General features: G+C 49.4%; 1 pseudogene across 1 annotated transcript; it reads right to left on the bottom strand.

The window, feature by feature from the left end:
- Positions 1-16: 16 nt before the first annotated feature.
- On the bottom strand, positions 17-21770 carry LOC115893543 (annotated as a pseudogene). The gene is made up of 4 exons (XR_004053571.1): positions 21756-21770; positions 20993-21402; positions 11877-12433; positions 17-186 (listed from the first exon to the last, which is right to left on the bottom strand). The product of XR_004053571.1 is annotated as a serine/arginine repetitive matrix protein 2-like (transcript).
- Positions 21771-21909: the final 139 nt, after the last annotated feature.

Here is a 21909-nt window from a genome sequence, read left to right as displayed (position 1 = left end):
TCTTCTTCTCCCTGGGATGACTGAGATGCAAAGTCTGACCCCACAAGGCCAGGTCGACATTCCTGAGTGATCACTAAAAACCAGCTTCTCAACCACCATTGGGACCCTGGATCCTCCTGGGCCGCTGCCTATTCTCCTGTGGCCACCTGTAACCAGGAAGACCTCCTTCCTTCCTGTTGTCTCCATCTGTTTAAAATAATAATAATAATAACAAAATAATGAATGAATTTCCTTGCAATAAAGCCTCTCATGTCTGTCAATCAACTGCATGCTTGGTACAATTCCGTCCAACCCCTTTCCTGTGCGGTGACTGATTCTGTGTTCTGATGTGTCAGCTAAGCTGGGAAACGCCTGCCTGCAGGCCTGGTGCATTCACAAAAAAACCTGCCATTCCCTTCTGCCCTCCTCTCAGCCTCAAATATCTTCACACTCTCTGCTTACAGGAGAAGGCTCAACCCGGTGCCTGCCCTAGAGGCGCAGAGGAGCAGGCAGACCCTAAGTACTGATGACCAGCCAAGCAGGGCTTTGCACACGACCCGTGGCTTCCAGCTTCCCACTCTCCTCTGGGGCCTCGGAAGGACCCCAGGCAGGGCAAGGTCAGGGGAGGGAGGAGTGAAGCACCCCTGAGCTACAGGGCACCTCTGATTCAAACACAAAATTAGCCTTTTAGAATTATGAAGTCAACAGGCTTTCCGTAACTAAAAGTAACCAGGAAGTTATAGAATGGCCCAAAGTATCCTTGGAGCTCAGTCTCCCGGCAGGAAAGGGGAGTTCCTGGGAAGTGACACATTTGGGGAACCTGAGCCAAGTCCATCTGTTTCATGGTGACGCGCCACCATGCTGAGCCTGTTCTCTGATCGGTGACACAGGCAAGGCTTTAGAAATCACGCACTGGGGAGGAGGGGACAAGAGTGATCTGAGGACGATCTCCAGGCAAGCGAACCCGGGGGGAAAAGGTGGAGGGAAGACAGCACACAGGGAGCGCTGGTGAGAAATGAGCGCCCACGGAACGCCCGCAGATCTAAGCCACTGCTGATAATGCCAGGGAAGAACAGACTGGGAATTACAAAACAAATTTCTGAGATAAAAGAGATGCAATGTAAGGAGAAATGAAATAATCTAGAAATAAAGGTTTAGATTATTTCAACCACGTTTAGGAGAGGGAATAAAAGTGTGTCAAAGGTGCGTCTTGCTAGGGGACGTGACTATTGATAGTTTCACGACGCTACAAGGAAATGCTGCTTAAGACAGTTTACTCAAAAATCCAAACTGGGAAACTCCAGAAGGTGGCAGCAGACATGAACACAGCGTTCATTGCATTTGAGCCCTGTACATTCCCACAGCCCACAGGACACCGAGCAACTTGGTAACAAAACTGAAAATGCACGCTGGAGACTCATACAAACCCTGGTAAGCTGGTCATGGTGGCTCACACATGTAGCCTCAGCTACTCAGGAGGCTGAGGCGAGAGGATGGCTTGAGCCTGGGAGTCTGAGGCTGCAGTGAGCTGTGATTGCACCACTGAACTCCAGCCTGGGCAATATAAAGTGAGATGGTGTCTTAAGAAAAAAAAAAGGTGAACCTCAAAGTACAAGAAGGTGGGGATAAATTTCCCAGAGTCACAGTCCCCCAGGGTTTCAGTGTCTGTGTAGCAGAAAGCAAAGAAACATCTAACAAAGCCGAACACAGGGGAACCTCAAAAGAGCCAACAGGTGCGTGCTGGATGAAGCACAGCTTGAATTTTGAATCTGGCTCCTGAAATGGGGAAGCTTTTCCTCTCTCTAGTGGAGAGTGGGTGCGAGGCCCTCGGTAAGTCCCCACAGGCAATGGAAGAAAGTAGGAAGCCTGCCGTGAAACAGATCACAGTGGTAGCCTACGGTTTCCAAAGGAGCTAATGAACAATGAAAGGAAATGATACCAGACATAAATGAGGCTGGGCGCGGTGGCTCACACCTGTAATCCCAGCACTTTGGGAGGCCGAGGCAGGAAGATCACCCGAGGCCAGGAGTTCAAAACCAGCCTGGGCAACAGAGTGAGACCCCCATCTCTACCAAACATTTTAAAAATTAAATGGGCATGGTGGTGTGTGCCTTTAATCCCAGCTACTAGGGAAGTTGAGGTGGCAGGATCGCTTGAGCCTGGGAGGTTGAGGCTGCAGTGAGCTGTGATCCTGCCACTGCCCTCTAGCCTGGACAACAGAGTGAAACCCCATCTCAAAAAAAGAGACATAAATGAACAACAAAAGCCATAAATAGAAGAATTACTAAATGAGGCGACATTACTCAAGAGAAACTTCGAGTTGAAAGAAATCACTCTAGAAATAAAGTCTAAAACGGGACAAACATATGAGTCAAAAAGTAGAATAAATTTTAAAAACCAAAAAGAAATGAAGAGCTAAAAAGGATTCGAGAGATAAGGACAAAAATGGAAAAGAAGCAAAGAAGATCCAAGACTCCTAACAAACTTGTGTATGATAGTCAAACAATTGCATGAAAACTAGAATCAAAAAGCACTAATCAAAAAGAAGAGAAGAGAAAAAGAAATACAGATCAGGTGATGCAATAGAAAATTCAGACTAAGAACATAGACTTTAATCCAAATATTTCAGTAACTATATTACAAGTAAACGGATAAAATGCTCTAGTTTACATATAGAGATTGCTAGACTAGTTTTCTTAAGAAATGTGTAACTGGCCGGGCGCGGTGGCTCACGCCTGTAATCCCAGCACTTTGGGAGGCCAAGGCGGGCAGATCACGAGGTCAGGAGATCGATACAATCCTGGCCAACATGGTGAAACCCGTCTCTACTAAAATACAAAAAATTAGCCGGGCGTAGTGGCGGGCACCTATAGCCCCAGCTACTCGGGAGGCTACGGCAGGAGAATGGTGTGAACCCGGGAGGCAGAGCTTGCAGTGAGCTGAGATAGCACCACTGCACTCCAGCCTGGGTGACAGAACAAGACTCCATCTCAATAAAAAATAAAAAAATAAAAAAAGTATAACTATATGTAAAGTCAAATATTGCATCTAAAACATAAGGATTCAAAAACGTAAAAAAAAAGGGGGGGTTAGAAAAAGACGTAACATGCAAAGAAAGCTATACTAATAGCAGGCAAAATAAAAACAAAGACTTGGCTGGGTGCAGTGGCTCACGCCTGTAATCCCAGCACTTTGGGAGGCCTAGGCAGGCAAATCACCTGAGGTCAGGAGTTCGAGACCAGCCTGACCAACATGGTGAAATCCTGTCTCTACTAAAAATAACAAAAGACATAGCTGGGCGTGGTGAGGTGTGCCTGTAATCCCAGCTACTCAAGAGGCTGAGGCAGAAGAATCGCTTGAACCCAGAAGGCAGAGGTTGTAGTGAGCCAAGATTGCGCCACTGCACTCCAGCCTGAGCAACAAGAGTGAGACTCCATCTGAAAAAAATATATATATATACACATATTTATGCATCATATATGTGCTGAGAATTTTCTAGATCACAATCCTGAGCTAATGAATCCTATATAGATGTTGTTTTAACTTTTTTCTCCATCATTATCCCATCATCACCCTCTCCACCCGTAGGCATCTGTCCTTGCAGGTAACTCTCCAATTCATCTTCCATACGTTATTTACATACATTTGCATATAGTCATGACAAATATGTAACATTTTTCAATGTGTATGTTTTTGGTTTTTGGTTTTGGTTTTGGTTTTGAGACAGGTCTCGCTCTGTCGCTCAAGCTGGAGCTAGAGTGCAATGGTGCGATCTCAGCTCACTGCAACCTCCACATCCCGGGCTCAAACGATCCTCCTGCCTCAGCCTCCCAGGTAGCTGGGACTAGAGTCGCACACTCCACACCCGGCTAATTTTTGTATTTTTTGTAGAGATAGAGTTTCACCATGTTGCCCAGGCTGGTCTTGAACTCCTGGACTCAAGTAATCCACCTGCCTGGCCCTCCCAAAGTGCTGGGATTACAGACATGAGCCACTGCGTCCAGCCTTGTGTATGTTATCTACACTCATGATGGTTATAAATTCTGTTCCGTTTCTCGCCCTTTAAGAAAATCTGGCGCTTTTGGCATGTATTGCCACATGAAAACACAATACATTATTTCTGACCACTGAAGTGTGTTCCACTAGATTCCTGCCCCCTCTTTCCCACATCCATCACCCTTTTCTGAGCTCTTTGCTGCCATAGAATCCCCCGTGATGAATATCCTTGTTCCTCAGCATAACACCCAGGAGTGGTGAACCTAGTGAACGAGTTTTCGATGATTAATGAGTGGGATGCTGAAACAGGGAGTCTGGGAGAACAGATTTTTTTTTTTTTTCTTTTTTGAGACAGAGTCTCACTCTGTCGCTCAGGCTGGAGTGCAGTGGTGCGATCTCAGCTCACTGCAAGCTCTGCCTCCCGGGTTCACGCCATTCTGCCTCAGCCTCCTGAGAAGCTGGGACTACAGGCGCCTGCCACCACTCCCGGCTAATTTTTTGTATTTTTAGTAGAGATGGGTTTTCACTGTGTTAGCCAGGATGGTCTCGATGTCCTGACCTCGTGATCCACCTGCCTAGGCCTCCCAAAGTGCTGGGATTACAGGCGTGAGCCACCGCACCCAGCCCCAGATTTCTTGAGAAGCATCTGCTTTGGAAGGAAGGCGACTGAAGCATTGAGCCAGTGCCATATCTAGATCTTCTTCAGTAAGCAATGATGCTTTCATGATCCAAAAAGTCAATAGCCATAGAATGAATGTGCTTCCCAGAATCAAAAGGCCATACCAAAAAAAAAAAAAAAAAATGCAATTACAACAACCAAAAAGATTGCTCCTCCTCAAGGCTGTGTACAGAGCTAGTATAGTTGTGTGATGGATGGACCCCATTACACTGTATGTACTTGAAAAGCAGAAATCACATAATGACTCCTGCTGTATGCCGCAGGTAAGCCATTGCTGCTCACTCCTCTCACTACATACCACGCACTATTCTTCAGTAAGACTGCAGGGGTTTTCATTCTCTTCAAAAATGAGTGGCGTCTTGTTTTCATTGCTTAACTGATTAAAAATAAGGTCGAAGGTCTTTTCGCGTCCTCACTAGCCATCTGTGGGTGATCCATTCCTATGCTTTCCCTACTTCTCCACTGGGCCTCCTGTCCTCTTCTGTTGATTTTCAGGGTTCGTGTCTAGACATTAGCCTCTAGTGGTTATAAATACGGCAAATGGCAAATATCTTCTCCCAGTCAATCAATCATCTTTTTTTTTTTTTTTTTGAGACGGAGTTTCAATCTTGTTGCCCAGGCTGGAGTGCAATGGTGTGATCTCAGCTCACTGCAAACCTCCACTTCCCCGGTTCAAGCAATTCTCCTGCCTCAGCCTCCCGAGTAACTGGGATTACAGGCATACGCCACCACACCTGGCTAATATTAAGACTTTCCATCCATGAACATGATATGTTTCTCCACTTATCCAGGTCTTCTTTTATTTATTTTTTTTTTTTGAGATGGAGTCTCACTCTGTTGCGCAGGTTGGAGTGCAGTGGCGAGATCTTAGCTCACTGCAACCTCCACCTCCCAAGTTCAAGCCATTCTCCTGCCTCAGCCTCCCAAGTAGCTGGGATTACAGGCACGCGCCACCACACCCGGCTAATTTTTGTATTTTTAGTAGAGACAGGGTTTCACCATATTGGCCAGGCTGGTCTCGAACTCCTGGCCTCAGGTGATCCGCCCACCTCAGCCTCCCAAAGTGCTGGGATTACAGGTGTGAGCCACTGTGCCCGGCCAGATTGTGGACTTTTAAATGGACAAACTGTATGATATGTGCATTTTATCTCAATAAAACTGTTTTAAAAAAAAGATACCTGGGGGCTGGGAGCGGAGGCTCACGCCTGTAATCCCAGCACTTTGGGCAGCCGAGGCGGGCAGATCAGGAGATCAGGAGTTTGAAACCACCCTCCAGCATAGTGAAACCCTTTCTCTACTAAAAATGCAAAAAACTTAGCCAGGCATGGTGGTGGGCGCGCCTGTAATCCCAGCTACTCGAGAGGCTGAGGTAGAAGAATCGCTTAACCCTGGGAGGCGGAGGTTGCAGTGAGCCGAGGTCTCACCACTGCACTCCAGCCTGAGCAACAGAACAAGGCTCCATCTCAAAAAATAAAAACTAACTAAATAAAAGGCACATGGGGACATGTAGTAGATTTGACATTTGTCCAACTAGAGCTGAGAGAGACTCAGGAGAGGTGAGACTGGGAGAGTCTCCCACGGTAGAAACTGGAACCCTTGGTCCAGGAAGGACGTGGCGCGAAGCAGGTGGGAGAATCAAATGTGCAAGCCAGTTTCCACAGTAGACACGGAAGGTCAGGGACTCCAGCTTCCACAACGGGCACGAAGACCAGGGACTTCAGAGACGGAAGACCAGGGACTCCAGCTTCCACAGCAGACACGGAAGACCAGGGACTCCAGCTTCCACAACGGGCACGGAAGGCCAGGGACTCCAGCTTCCACAACGGGCACGAAGACCAGGGACTTCAGAGACGGAAGACCAGGGACTCCAGCTTCCACAGCAGACACGGAAGACCAGGGACTCCAGCTTCCACAGCAGACCCGGAAGACCAGGGACTCCAGCTTCCACAACGGGCACGGAAGGTCAGGGACTCCAGCTTCCACAGCAAACATGGAAGGTCAGGGACTCCAGCTTCCACAGCAAACATGGAAGGTCAGGGACTCCAGCTTCCACAACAGGCACGGAAGACCAGGGACTTCGGAGACGTAAGACCAGGGACTCCAGCTTCCACAGCGGACACGGAAGGCCAGGCAGCTCTAGCTTCCACAGCGGACTCAGAAGGTTGGGGACTCCAGAGGAGGGGCAGAGAAACTAATGGCAGCAACAGATGAAACAGTTGCCGGTGACGTCTTTCAAGCACTGAGGAATTTTGTGCCCAACCAAAGCATTATTCGAAAGTGAGGGCAGGCCAGGAGTAGTGGCTCACGCCTGTAATCCCAGCACTTTGGGAGGCCAAGGTGGGAGGGTTGCTTGAGCCCAGGAACTCAAGACTAGCCTGGGCAACTTAGAGAGACCCCATCTCTACACAGAAATTAAAATTAGCTGGCCGGGCGTGGCGGCTCAAGCCTGTAATCCCAGCACTTTGGGAGGCCGAGACGGGCGGATCACGAGGTCAGGAGATCAAGACCATCCTGGCTAACATGGTGAAACCCCGTCTCTACTAAAAAATACAAAAAAACTAGCCGGGCGAGGTGGCGGGCGTCTGTAGTCCCAGCTACTTGGGAGGCTGAGGCAGGAGAATGGCGTAAACCCGGGAGGCGGAGCTTGCAGTGAGCTGAGATCCGGCCACTGCACTCCAGCCTGGGCGACAGAGAGAGACTCTGTCTCCAAAAAAAAAAGAAAGAAAGAAAAAGAAATTAAAATTAGCTGAGCGTGGTACTTTTGTGGTCCCAGCTACTGGGGAGGCTGAGGACAGAGGACGGCTCGAGCCCAGCAGCAGGGAACAGGCCACCTCCGTGTGAAACTGCAGGCTGTCCACTGATGAATGCTTGAGAGGGAACTTCCAGAGGATGTTTTCCGGAAGAAGGAAGCTGAGCCCGGAAGGAAGAAGAATGGTGTAAGCAAGAACCATGCCTAGAGTTGATGGTGGCTGCCTGGCGAGTTTACGCAAACACTGACTGTAAATAAACAATGATGAGCAACGTGGGAGGAGCTAAGAAGCTGGAGAAATGCCCACAGCTGTCGGAGGAGCTGGGCAGGGGAAGAAGCTGTCCCCAGCTCCCTGCACCACTCTCAGCAGAGGAGGAAGAGAGGGCCATCGCGTGTGGACAATGTTTTGTTTAAAAAGACACATGAAATGTATAAGGTTGCCGCTTAAAATGGGAATAGAGTATATCACTTCTGAGTCAGTCAAAGCACAACAAAACAAAAACAAAAACAGAAGCTTAGTAACTCCATCTAAGAGGGGAAGGAATCTCTACCACAAGACGGTGAAATGCAAAGCGTGGCGGGGAGCAGCCCACATATGTCAGAAATCACAGCAAACCCCAGGGGCTTAGCGCATCAGGAAAAGGACAGAGACTCCAAAATATGGGAGCTTTTAAAGCAGCCCCACAGTAGTCACAAGACACAGCCCTCACCTGAAAGCGTGAAGAAAGACTGAAAGAAGCTGGATGAAAATGACTGCAGAAAAGGGAGGGAGGGGCCGGGCGCGGTGGCTCAAGCCTGTAATCCCAGCACTTTGGGAGGCCGAGACGGGCGGATCACGAGGTCAGGAGATCAAGACCATCCTGGCTAACATGGTGAAACCCCGTCTCTACTAAAAATACAAAAAACTAGCCGGGCGACCTGGCGGGCGCCTGTAGTCCCAGCTACTCGGGAGGCTGAGGCAGGAGAATGGCGTGAACCCGGGAGGCGGAGCTTGCAGTGAGCTGAGATCTGGCCACTGCACTCCAGCCTGGGCGACAGAGCGAGACTCCGCCTCAAAAAAAAAAAAAAAAAAAGAAAGAAAAAAAAGAAAAGGGAGGGAGGGAAGGAAGGAGGGAGAGACAGAAAGCCCGGATGGCAGCGACTCCCTATCCCACGCCTCCTGGCCTGACCCCACGTCCAGCAGACAGTCACACACCCCGACACCCACAGTGTTGAGAAAGTACAAAAAGAACAATGGAGAAAATAAAGATATGAGCAGAACTAAGTAAAAATGTTTAACACATACAACAAAGAGAATCAACAATACCAAAAGCTGGTCTTTTAAAAGACAAAAAAATCAACAATATTTAGCAAAACTGATGAGAAAAAAAAAGGGTTGGGCAGGAGAACGCGCATGTATAACATGAAGCAGGGATGAAAAATGGCAAATATTCTGGGCGCAGTGGCTCACGCCTGTAATCCCAGCACTTTGGGATGCCGAGGTAGGTAGATCACCTGAGGTCAGGAGTTCAAGACGAGCCTGACCAACATGGCAAAACTCTGTCTCTACTAAAAATACAAAAATTAGCCAGGCAAGGTATCAGGTGCCTATAATCCCAGCTACTTGGGAGGCTGAGGCAGGAGAATCGCTTGAACCCGGGAGGCAGAGGTTGCAGTGAGCCGAGATCACATCACTATACTCCAGCCTGGGTGACAGAGCGAGACTCTGTCAAAAAAAAAGAAAGAAAGAAAAGAAAAGAAAGCAAATAATGACAAATTTAGCAGCTATTAAAAATAACAAACAGGCCGGGCGCGGTGGCTCAAGCCTGTAATCCCAGCACTTTGGGAGGCTGAGACGGGCGGATCACGAGGTCAGGAGATCGAGACCATCCTGGCTAACATGGTGAAACCCCGTCTCTACTAAAAAAATACAAAAAACTAGCCGGACGAGGTGGCGGGCGCCTGTAGTCCCAGCTACTCGGGAGGCTGAGGCAGGAGAATGGCGTGAACCCGGGAAGTGGAGCTTGCAGTGAGCCGAGATCCAGCCACTGCACTCCAGCCTGGGCGACAGAGCGAGACTCCGCCTCAAAAAAAAAAAAAAAAAAAAATAACAAACAGGCTACTAAGCCGGGTGTGGTGGCACACGGCAGGGATTTGTAGTAGTCAAATGTGTTAATTTGTAGTAGTCCCAGCTACTTCAGAGGCCGAGGACCGCTTGAGGCTAGAAGTGAGTTCAAGACTGCAGTGACCTACGATGCTGCCTGTGAATGGCCACTGCACCCCAGCCTGGACAACATAACAAAGATCCCATCTCCAAAAACAGAGGCGACTATGAAAAGCACATCCCAATACATTTGAAAAACTTAAAATAAATGACATCTATGTTAAGAAGAAACAGAAGGCCAGGCGCAGTGGCTCTCACCTGTAATCCCAGCACTTTGGGGGGCCGAGGTGGGCAGATCACCTGAGGTCAGGAGTTCGAGACCAGCCTGGCCAACACGGTGAAACCCCGTCTCTACTAAAAATACAAAAATTAGCTGGGCGTGGTGGCAGGTGCCTGTCATCCCAGTTACTTGGGAGACTGAAGCAGGAGAATCACTCAAACCAGGGAGTTGGAGGCTGCAGTGAGCTGAGATCACACCACAGCACTACAGCCTGGGAGACAGAGCAAAACTCTCCATCTCAAAATTTAATAATAATGATAATAACAACTATCTCAATTTTGTAAAGTGGGCCAAGGACATGGAATAACGAGACTCTAACGCCGGGTGACCATATGGAAAGAGGGACGGCATCGCTGGTAACCAGGAAGAGGGAGGATTAACCACAGTGACACACCCACATTAAGGGTGTAAGTTGACAGTTGCAAGTTTGGGTGGGGGTGCCAGGAAACAGGAGTTCTCTAGCAATGCTGGTTGGACAGCACCTGGCTGGGAGGACCCCTTGCGAGGACAGCTTGGTCACAAGAACCTTCTGACTTTCAGGCACCCACACCTGCAGGAGGCGCTTTGGGCAAGAAAGTTGCAGTTTGCTTGAAACAGCAACAAACAGGAAACAAAATGTCCATCAACAAGTAAATAGGTAAGTAAATGTGTATTTGGAGATCAGAGAAAACAAACTAGAACCATATGTATCCCCTAGAGAAAATCTCTTCAGCCTAACACCTATTTTTTTCAAAAACAATTTACAGAAAGAGAAAGACAGTATAATACTCATCACAAAAGTTTTCAGCATGTAAAACTTTGTGTGTATGTGAGAGATATTGTCTTTGTCTGTCGCCCAGGCTGGAGTGCAATGGTGCGATCTCAGCTCACTGCAACCACTGCCTCCCAGGTTCAAGCGATAATCCTGCCTCAGCCTCCCAAATAGCTGGGATTACAGGCACAAGCCACCATGCCTGGTTAATTTTTGTATTTTTAGTAAAGACGAGATTTCACCATGTTGGTGAGGCTGGTCTCGAACTCCTGGACTCAACTGATCCGCCCACCTCAGCCTCCCAAAGTGCTGAAATTACAGGCATGAGCCACCGCGCCTGGCCACAAAACATTTTTAAAGGAACATACATATAGAGTAGGAGTGTGAGGACCTTCATGAGAGTGGTAAATTCCAAATTCAAGAAATTAGGGTGGGACAGAAATAATATGGAGAGATAGATGAACAGACACTTCATTTATTTATGCCATTTTTCCCAAGTTGAGTGGGTTTATTCTTACATTTTTTAAATATATTACTGTTTATACCATCTGTTCAACTAAAATAGATGACTTTTTTTTTTTTTTTTGAGACAGAGTCCCGCTCTGTTGTCCAGGCTAAAGTATAGTGGTGTGATCTCTGCTCACTGCAACCTTACCTCCTGGGTTCAAGTGATTCTCCTGCCTTCCTGCCTCAGCCTCCCAAGTAGCTGGAGTTACAAGCATGCACCAGCATGCCTGGTTAATTTTTGTATTTTTAGTAGAGATGGGGTTTTGCCATGTTGGGCAGGCTGGTTTCGAACTCCTGAACTCAAGTGATCTGCCTGCCTCGGCCTCCCAAAGTGCTGGGATTACAGATGTGAGCCACCACACCCTGTTAATTTGTGTGTTTTTAGTAGACATGAAATTTCACCATTTTGGCCAGGCTGGTCTCCAACCCCCGACCTCAAGTGATCCACCTGCCTAGGCCTCCCAAAGTGCTGAGATTACAGGTGTGAGCCACGGCGCCCAGCCTAAATTAGATGCTTTTGTAAATCCAATGTGACTCTGGAGACAACAGGGAGAGGCTAGACTGTTTGGGCCCTCCCTTAAGTCTGGACACAGATTCAGCAAGAGAGCTGTGGCCCGCTGAGCAGCCCATACACCAAGGGGTGGATTTCTAGAGGAAACAAGAAAAAGGGGCCCTAAAAATGGCACAAACAGGAACCAGGAAGTGACTGTGTGCCCAGCCTCACACGTGACCCTGGGCAGGGATATAAAGGGCCCAGGCTCAGGGAGCTCCACACCTGCACCTCCCTCTCACCTGCTCCTCTGCCTGCTCCACCCTCGATCCACCAGAACCATGGGCTGCTGTGGCTGCTCTGGAGGCTGTGGCTCCGGCTGTGGGGGCTGTGGCTCCGGCTGCGGGGGCTGTGGCTCCGGCTGCGGGGGCTGTGGCTCCGGCTGCGGGGGCTGTGGCTCCGGCTGCGGGGGCTGTGGCTCCGGCTGTGGGGGCTGTGGCTCTGGCTGTGGGGACTGTGGCTCCGGCTGTGGGGGCTGTGGCTCTGGCTGCTGTGTGCCCGTCTGCTGCTGCAAGCCTGTGTGTTGCTGTATCCCAGCCTGTTCCTGCTCCAGCTGTGGCTCTTGTGGTGGCTCTAAGGGAGGCTGTGGGCCATCCTGCTCCCAGTGCAGTTGCTGTAAGCCCTGCTGCTGCTCCTCAGGCTGTGGGTCATCCTGCTGCCAGTCCAGCTGCTGCAAGCCCTGCTGCTCCCAGTCTAGTTGCTGTGTTCCCGTGTGCTGCCAGTGTAAGATCTGATTTCTGGTTTTGCAGGACTCTTACCATGGCCATTCCTGGTCAGGAGCCAGGGGTTCCTGCCCAGCCTTTACCTCCTTTTCCTGGCACCCAGTGAACCAGACTCTCCTTCCCCACCCACTGCCCTATCTCCCACCCTCCTGCCTTGCCAAGCATGAACACTTCTCTTTGACCTTCTACCAAGAAATGCCATGGGCCCCTGCATCCAAGAAGAATGACTTTCAAGGCCTCTCTTCCAGGCATCTGGAGACCAGCCCCTCCCTGCACCTCCCCCCGACACCTGCAGCAAATGCCTGTCCCCAAGCCCTGCCTGCTGGCACCGCATCCAGCACGGACATCCCTGCAGGACAACTCAGGGTGCTTGCTCACTCTGTAGTCACCAGGAGTTCAGATCTCTGTCCTTTAAACATCCAATAAACTGCTCAACCCAGCACCCCGTAGCTGTCTTGGTATATTTATCTGTTTATTTCCCTCTCGAGAAAGGTGGGGGGCATCTGTGGCTGCACTGGGTCCCCTGGGAACCACACACACCTGCCCTGAACCAGACCAGAGCTGCAAGTGGGTGCCCTGGCCAGCAGGGATCCTGGACACATGGTGGTGGTCAGAGGCAGGAGCACCAGCAGCCACCTGGCTCAGTCCCTCGCCATGCAGCCTCTACCACAGCCTCTCAGCATCTGGCTCAGGGCGGGGGTGCCTTGCCTTGATCAGGCAAAAGCAATCACTGAGGGTCATCATGGCCTGTTACCATGTGGTCTTATTCTCTTCGGGCTGATGTAACAGAACACCATGGACTGCCATGTACAACAAAAGTGTATTCATTTCTCAGGGTTCTGGAAGCTGGCAGTCTGAATTAAAGATACCGGCAGCCGGGCGCGGTGGCTCATGCCTGTAATCCCAGCACTTTGGGAGACTGAGGCGGGTGGATCACGAGGTCAGGAGATCAAGACCATTCTGGCTAACACGGTGAAACCGCGTCTCTACTGAAAACACAAAAAATTAGCCGGGTGTGGTGGCGGGCGCCTGTAGTCCCAACTACTCGGGAGGCTGAGGCAGGAGAATGGTGTGAACCCGGGAGGCGGAGTTTGCAGTGAGCTGAGATCTGGCCACTGCCCTCCAGACTGGGCGACAGAGCGAGACTCCATCTCAAAAAAAAAAAAAAAAAGAAAAAAGAAGCCAGAAGAATGTAAATATGACATTCCAGAGGGGATATATATGGAAGCAACCAGAGAAGGCCACATTAATTACAGACGGTAAAATTAAATCAATCATCAATCAATCAATAACTTCAGGAAATCCTACTGTATGTATCTTACCACAGTTTTGTTTTGTTTTGTTTTTTTGACATGGAGTCTCACTCACTCTCTTGCCCAGGCTGTAGTGCAGTGGCACGATCTCCGCTCACTGCAACCTCTGCCTCCTGGGTTTAAGCTATTCTCCTGCCTCAGCCTCCTGAGTCGCTGGGACTACAGGCATGCACCACCACACCCAGCTAATTTTGTTTTGTTTTGTTTTGTCTTTTGCTTGTATTTTCAGTAGAGACAGGGTTTCACCATGTTGGCCAGGCTGGTCTCAAACTCCTGACCTCAAGGGATCTGCCTGCCTCACCCTCCCAAAGTGCTGGGATTATAGGCATAAGCCACAGCATCTGGCCCACAATTTTTAAATACCGGAAAAATGTATCTGTAAGAAAGACATTGGAGAACTGTAGAAGCAACAAGAACCAGATGAAAACATTCAGAGAGAGCCCTTCCAAGATGAACTGAATGTCAGCTTTTCTCCCGTTAGGGAATTAACAAGTGCTGAGTATGAGCTGAGCCTCGGTCCGACCGGGGAAGAGGAATTCTACTGGGAGAAATACCCAGCAGGGCTCCTGGCAATCACAGGGGCTGGGGTAGAAAACTGGGACATTTGCACATTTCTGGGGAGGCTAGGAAGTGAGGTCTGAGGCCTCCGCAGGTGCACTGAAGTCTTGTGTAGCCTTGTGGAGCTTAGAACACAAAGTTTTTCTAGAGGAAGGGGGTCTTGCCTCAGGCACAGGTTAATCTGGCCCTTAAGACATTTTCCAGATTTTGAAGCTGCCTGAGCAGACCACTAAAGAGCCAAGCCTGCAATAGCTCAGGGCAAGAAGTGGCTCTCTGACAGCCTGTCAGGGATGAGAAGACACGGACTGGCCAGACTCTTTACCAAAACTCCGGGAGAGTCACACAGAGGGACGAGTGACTGCAGTGGCCCAATTCCTAACCGGGCGGGTAGACGAAAAGTTCAGCTCCTCTCCCTGTCTGCACTAGAGACGGGGGCCACCCGCTCACTGTTGGAAGAGAGCAGCTAGACCCGCAGTCCTTAGATACAGACTCCCACAGTCCTTAGATATAGACCCCCATGGTCCTTTGAGGCATACCTCCGACAGTCAGAGAGCACGAGATACAAGACGCAGCAGGAAAGGGTGATCAATAACCATGCAGAAAGCTAACAGTCGAAACAGAATACAGATAAGCCACATATTGGAGTTAGGGAACAAGGGCTTTAAGATAACTGTGATGGGGCCAGGCACGGTGGCTCACACTTGTAATCCCAGCACTTTGGGAGGCCAAGGAGGGCGGATCACCTGAGGTCAGGAGTTTGAGACCAGACTGGCCAACATGGTGAAACCCTGTCTGTATTAAAAATATAAAAAGTAGCCAAGGGCCGGGCACGGTGGCTCACACCTATAATCCCAGCACTTTGGGAGGCTGAGGTAGGCAGATCACGAGGCCAGGAGATCAAGACCAGCCTGGCCAACATGGTAAAACCCCATCTCAACTAAAAATACAAAATATTAGCCGGGTGTGGTGGCAGGCGCCTGTAGTCCCAGCTACTCAGGAGGGTGAGGCAGGAGAATCGCTTGAACCCAGGAGGTGGAGGTTGCAGTGAGTCGAGATCGCGCCGCTGCACTCCAGTCTGGGCAACAAGAGTAAGATTCCATCTCAAAAACAAACCAAAAAAAAAAAAGCAGCTGGGCATGGTGGCAGGCGCCTGTAATCCCAGCTACTCAGGAGGCTGAGACAGGAGAACTGCTTGAACCTGGGAGGCAGAGGTTGCAGTCAGCCGAGATCGCACCATTGCACTCCAGCCTGGGCAACAGAGCAAGACTCTGTCTCTAAATAAATAAATAAATACAATATTTAATGTCCAGTAAAATTTTTTAACTTTGTGGAAGTAAAATGTAGGACAACAGCACGGAAGTCAGGAGAGGCATACACAGAATTAAATAGTTGTAAGGTTCTTTCCTTGTTTACGAAGACACGAGATTGTTAACTGATAATATGTCATCGTAAGTGAAGATATAGGGCACAACCTCTGGATGGGTGCAGAGGCTCACGCCTGTAGTCCCAGCACTTTGGGAGGCCAAGACAGATGGATTGCTCGAGACCAGGAGTTCAAAACCAGCCTGGGCAACATGGCGAAACCCCGTCTCTACCAAAAATACAGAAATTAGTAGGGTGTGTTGGCAGGTGCCTATAGTCCTAGCTACTCAGGAGGCTAAGGTGGGAGGATCACCTGAGCCTGGGAGGTCGAGTCTGCAGTGAGCTGTGATTGTGCCACTGCACTCCAGCTTGGATAACAGAGTGAGACCCCATCTTAAATAAATAAATAAATAAATAAATAAATAAACAAATAAATAAATAAATAAAACCATCTCTAAGGTAGCCATTAAAGGATAATGAACACATAACCCAGAAGCTAATAGAAGACAGAAATAAGGCCAGGCATGGTGGCTCATGCCTGTAATCCCAGCACTTTGGGATGCCAAGGCAGGCTGATCCCTTGAGGTCAGGAGTTCGAGATCAGCCTGGCCAACATGCTAAAACCTCATCTCTACTAAAAATACAAAAAATTAGCTAGGTGTGGTGGCACGTGCCCATACTTCCAGCTACTCTGGAGGCTGAGGCACAAGAATTGCTTGAATCTGGGAGGCCGAGGTTGCAGTGAGTCGAGATCATGCCATTGCACTCCAGCCTGGGTGACGGAGTGAGACTCTGTCTCAAAAAAAAAGAAAAGGAAAAAAACAGAGACAAGTTAAATAAAATGCATGCTGTTTAGAAAACACAAACCCTAAATATCAAGATCCAGGAAGACAGAAAGCAAAAGAATAATAACAAACAAAAAGATACATTAGACAAACATTAATGTTTTCAGAAACCTGGTATAATCATGCTGACAGGAGAGTTCCTGCAACCAAACAGAAAACAGTCCTGAACTTCCATGTGCCAAACAACAGAGCTTTAAAACACATAAAGCAAACATCGACGAAACTACAAGAATAAATAGATAAATCCACAAATACAACTGGGACTATAATTGGGAATGTATAGGAATAATTGGGAATTTTAACGAATCTCTCTCTCTCACTGATATAACACTGAGATAAAGCAAGTCAGTCAAGCTATGGAAGATCTGAACATCATGATTAACCAGCTTGACCTAACTCACATATATTAAAATCTTACAGAGTAAGGGCCTTGACATAGCGGAATCAAATTATTAGTAGTAAGCAATAAGAGAAAGAAATGTTTTTAAAATCTCCAAATGTGAGAAAATTAAGTCATAGACTTCTAAATAACTCCTAAGTTGAACAAGAAATTATAGCAGAAATTTTTGAGTCCAGGTCCAGTGGTTCACACCTGTAATTCCAGCTCTTTGGGAAGCCAAAGTGGGAGGATTGCTTGAGGCAGGACTGCATCTCCACAAAAAACAAAAGTAAAAGCCCGGGTGCAGTGGCTCACGCCTGTAATCCCAGCACTTTGGGAGGCCGAGGAGGGTGGATCACCTGAGGTCAGAAGTTCAAGGCCAGCCTGGTCAACATGGTGAAACCCTGTCTCTACTAAAAATACAAAATTACCCGGGTGTGGTGGCAGGTGCCTGTAGTCCCAGCTACTTGGAAGGCTGAAACAGGAGAATCACTTGAACCCAGGAGGCGGAGGTTGCAATGAGTTGAGATCACGCCCCTGCACTCCAGCCTGGGCAATAGAATGAGACTCCACCTCAAAAAAAAAAAAAAAAAAAGGCCGGGCGCGGTGGCTCAAGCCTGTCATCCCAGCACTTTGGGAGGCCGAGACGGGCGGATCACGAGGTCAGGAGATCGAGACCATCCTGGCTAACACGGTGAAACCCCATCTCTACTAAAAAATACAAAAAACTAGCCAAGCGAGGTGGCGGCGCCTGCAGTCCCAGCTACTCGGGAGGCTGAGGCAGGAGAATGGCGTGAACCCTGGAGGCGGAGCTTGCAGTGAGCTGAGATCCGGCCACTGCACTCCAGCCTGGGCGGCAGAGCGAGACTCCGTCTCAAAAAAAAAAAAAAAAAAAGAAAGAAAGAAAATATATTTTCCAAACATTTCATGAGTAAATGTAAAAATCTAAGAAAATTCAGCAAACATATCACAGCCAGGGATGAAAGATTCAACATCCAATCCATGCAAGTTACCAACCCACAGAACAAAGGAGGGAAAACGCATGCCCATCTCAGTAAATGGAAGAAAAGCACTTCAAAAACCAGCAACTCAGTACAAAACGGAAACAGAAATACAGCTGAGCTAACATCACGTGCTGCAGAGCTCCCTGACAGCCTGTAAAGAATGGCCCCACCGGCCAAGCGCTGTGGCTCACGCCTGTAATCCCAGCACTTTGGGAGGCTGAGGCAGGAGAATCGCTTGAATCCAAGAGGCAGAGGTTGCAGTGAGCCAAGATCACACCACTGCACTCCAGCCTGGGCAATGAGAGAGACTCTGTCTTAAATTAAAAAATAAATTAATTAAAAAAAAAAAAAAGCCGGGCGCAGTGACTCACGCCTGTAATCCCAGCACTTTGGGAGGCCGAGGCAGGCGGATCACGAGGTCAGGAGATCGAGACCAGCCTGGCCAACATGGTGAAACCCCGTCTCTACTAAAACTACAAAAATTAGCTAGGCATGGTGGCAGGCACCTGTAATCCCAGCTACTTGGGAGGCTGAGGCAGGAGAATTGCTTGAACCTGGGAGGTGGGGGTTGCAGTGAGCCAAGATCACGTCAGTGTACTCCAGCCTGGGCAACAGAGCAAGATGCCGTCTAAATACAACAACAACAACAACAAAAAACAAAAACAAAAACAAAAAAAACTAGGAAAGAAAATAATCCTGTAATCCCAGCATTCTGGAAGGTGGAAGGCTGAGACAGGAGGATTGCTTGAGCCCAGGAATTTGAGACCAGCCTCAGTAACATAGTGAGACCTCATCTCTAAATAAAACAAAAACAAAAAAGAAAAATTTTTTTTCTGAGATGGAGTTTCATTCTGTCATCCAGGCTGGAGTGCAGTTGCATGATCTTGGCTCACTGCAAGCTCTGCATTCCGGGTTCAAGCAATTCTGGTGTCTCAGCCTCTCGAGTAGCTAGGATTACGGGCAGGCACCACCACATGTGGCCAAAAAAAATTTTTTTAATTAGCTGAACATGCTGGCACATGCCTGTAGTGCCAGCTACTCAGGAGGCTGCAATGGGAGGATCCCTTGAGCTCAGGAGGTTGAGACTGCAGTGAGCTGTATTTCCACCAGTGCACTCGGCCTGGGTGACACAGTGAGGGCCTGGGTGACACAGTGAGAGCCTGTCAAGAAAGAGAAGGAAGACAGGAAGGACAGAAGGACGGAAGGAAGGAATGGAGGAAATGGAGGAGAAAGAGAGGGAGGAAAGAAAGAAAGATAATCTGAGAAGTGTGTTATAAACATGTAAGAGTTGGGTGTGGTGGCACGTGTCTATAATCCCAGCTACAGGGAGCTTGAAGCAGGAGGATCATTTGGGCCCAGGAAGAGTTCAGTCCAGCCTGGATAAAATAGTGAAGTGAAACCCCGTATCTTTTTTTTAAGCATATATAATAGGATGCTATCTGCTGCAGTTTTGTTTGTTTGTTTTTTGTTTTGTTTTGTTTTTTGAGATGGAGTCTCGTTCTGTTGCCCAGGCTGGAGTGCAGTGGTGCGATCTCGGCTCACTGCAACCTCTGCCTCCTGGGTTCAAGCGATTCTCCTGCTTCAGCCTCCCGAGTAACTGGGACTATAGGCACCTGCCACCACGCCCGGCTACTTTTTTGGATTTTTAGTAGAGACAGGGTTTCTATCATGTTAGCCAGGATGGTCACGATCTCCAGACCTCATGATCTACCCGCCTCAGCCTCCCAAAGTGCTGGGATTACAGGCATGAGCCACCGCGCCCGGCCTGCTGCAGTTTTTTATAGCCCAAATATGAAAAAATAATCTAATATGTAAAAAATAAAGAATTGGTTCAACTCTTGACATACACCCATGAAATACAGAACCACACAGACATTATCATCAGGTTGCGGGAAAGCAGCAATGTGGACGAATCTCAAAAGTATTTCCTTAAGGCCAGGCAAGGTGGCTCACGCCAGCACTTTGAGAGGCCGAGGTGGGCAGATCACCTGAGGTCAGGAGTTCGAGATGAGCCTGGCCGACGTGGTGAAACCCCATCTCCACTAAAAAATACAAAAATTAGATGGGTGTGGTGGCGGGTGCCTGTAATCCCAGCTACTTGGGAGGCTGAGGCTGGAGAATCGCTTGAACCCGGGAGACAGAGGTTGCAGTGAGCTGAGATCGCGCCACTGCACTCTAGTCTGGGGGACAAAGACACTCTGTCTGGAAAAAAAAAATTTTTTTTCCTTGAGTGAAAGATGCCAGGGGCAAAAGTCCTCTCACTGTTTCCATTGTTTCCATTTCTATGAAGTGTACGAACAGACAACAGTGACTCACAGCGACAGGTCAGAGGGTGAGGACGGGGCACCAAGGAACTTCCTGGGGTAATAAAGTTTCAAGGTCTCACAATGGTGGTGATAAAACTATGTATATGGTTGTCAAAACCCATCTACTGGCTGGGTGCAGTAGCTCACGCCTGTAATCCCAGCACTTTGGGAGACCGAGGTGGGAGAATCACTTGAAGTCAGGAATTCGAGACCATCCTGGCCAATGCGGCGAAACCCCATCTCTACTAAAAATACAAAAATTAGCCGGGCATGGTAGTGGCCAGCTGTAATCCCAGCTACTTGGGAGGCTGAGGCAGGAGAATCACTTGAACCCAGGAGATGGAGGTTGCAGTGAGCTGAGATTGCACCACTGCACTCCAGCCTGGGTGACAAGAAGGAGACTCCGTCAAAAAAAAAAAAAAAAATCTACTTGAATAATGGGTGCCGAGGGCTGGGGAGGGGATTGGGAAGTTGGTGTCTAATGAGGACAGAGTAGAATTCGAGTTTTGCCAGAGTAAAAGCTCCAGAGATAGGTAGTGGTGATGGTTACACACCAAGAGAATGTACTTAATGCGCCAAATTCACTTTAAAATAGTTCATATGGTACATCGTATGTTGCTACATGCTATTGCATTTTACCACTATAAAAAAAAATGAGGTTTTTAAAGAAATAACTGGAGAAAAAGCCTACTTGAACAGCTGGGATGGGCATTTTATTGAGTTAGCTATGCCTTGACTTAAAAAAGGTTGGGAAAATAGTGGCATGGAGGTTTGCCACACATAATTAGTTGCAACAATTATATGCACATTTGCGAGAAAAGTGAACCCCACCGTTCCTTCTGCACAACAAGGATGCTTTAAGAAACGACCTTGGGCATCCTCCCTGCGGCAAGACGAGCTTCAGGCGGCAGAGCCTGCGCCGCGGCCTGCGGACGGCAGAGAGCGCGCGCGAACCGCCGGGCCGGCCCCTCTCGGCCTCTACCTGCCCTGCCCGGAGCGCGCGCCCCGCCCCAGGCTGCTGGACGCCGCCACGACCCTTGCCGCGCGCGGCCTTGGAGCCTCCCTGGCCCCTCGCAGGATCCTCCCCAGCCCCAGAGACCCCCGAGGCGGCATCTACAGGCCCCGGCCGGGACTGACACCGCAGCCCCCTCCCTGGGTCGCGCCCCCCACCCCAGGCCACACCTGTGCCGGGAGGCGGTGCGGCCGCCGAGCTGAGCCGAACTGAGCTGACCTGGTCGGACACCCAGGCCCCCACGCCCACCGCCCGGGCCGGCACCTGCTGGGTGTAAAGGCAACGTGGAACCAAGCAGCGGGGCTGCAGAAAAGCCACCGTCCTCTGCAGGGTGCCACCTCCCTAGCCCTCCACCCTGGTTGCGGGCAGAACCTAATGCTCTCAGTGCTTATTCGCATGAAAATGACCACGAGGATTATAGCAATCGCCGCCCAGGGCACTCCGCTCCCCAGGGACAGCCCAGGCCCTGCAGGGGAAGCTGTATTCCCCTCCAAGCCATCCCCTGAGAGCCTCCAGGAAGGGCTCAAGGTCGCTGCCTGCCACCTACCCAGGGTATAACCAGAGCTCTTAGGGGACAATGGGCACTCCCAGGCCACAGGCAGATGCTGGCCACATCCCACCTGCGCAGAAGACATGGCCGTCCTTTTCCCATCCGGCCCACCTATGCCTGGCAGGGGGAACAAGCCAGGTGAGGCTTCTCCCCAGGCGACAGCCCCTCTATCTAATGGCCAACAGCTCCCACGCCTGCGGATCCCAGGCCCTTCCAGGCCTGTG

The sequence above is a fragment of the Rhinopithecus roxellana genome, chromosome 15 (genome assembly GCF_007565055.1).
Source record: "Rhinopithecus roxellana isolate Shanxi Qingling chromosome 15, ASM756505v1, whole genome shotgun sequence".
Lineage (NCBI taxonomy): Eukaryota > Metazoa > Chordata > Mammalia > Primates > Cercopithecidae > Rhinopithecus > Rhinopithecus roxellana.
The sequence above is the reverse complement of the archived record's forward strand: the minus strand, read 5'-3'. Positions and strand labels throughout refer to the sequence as shown.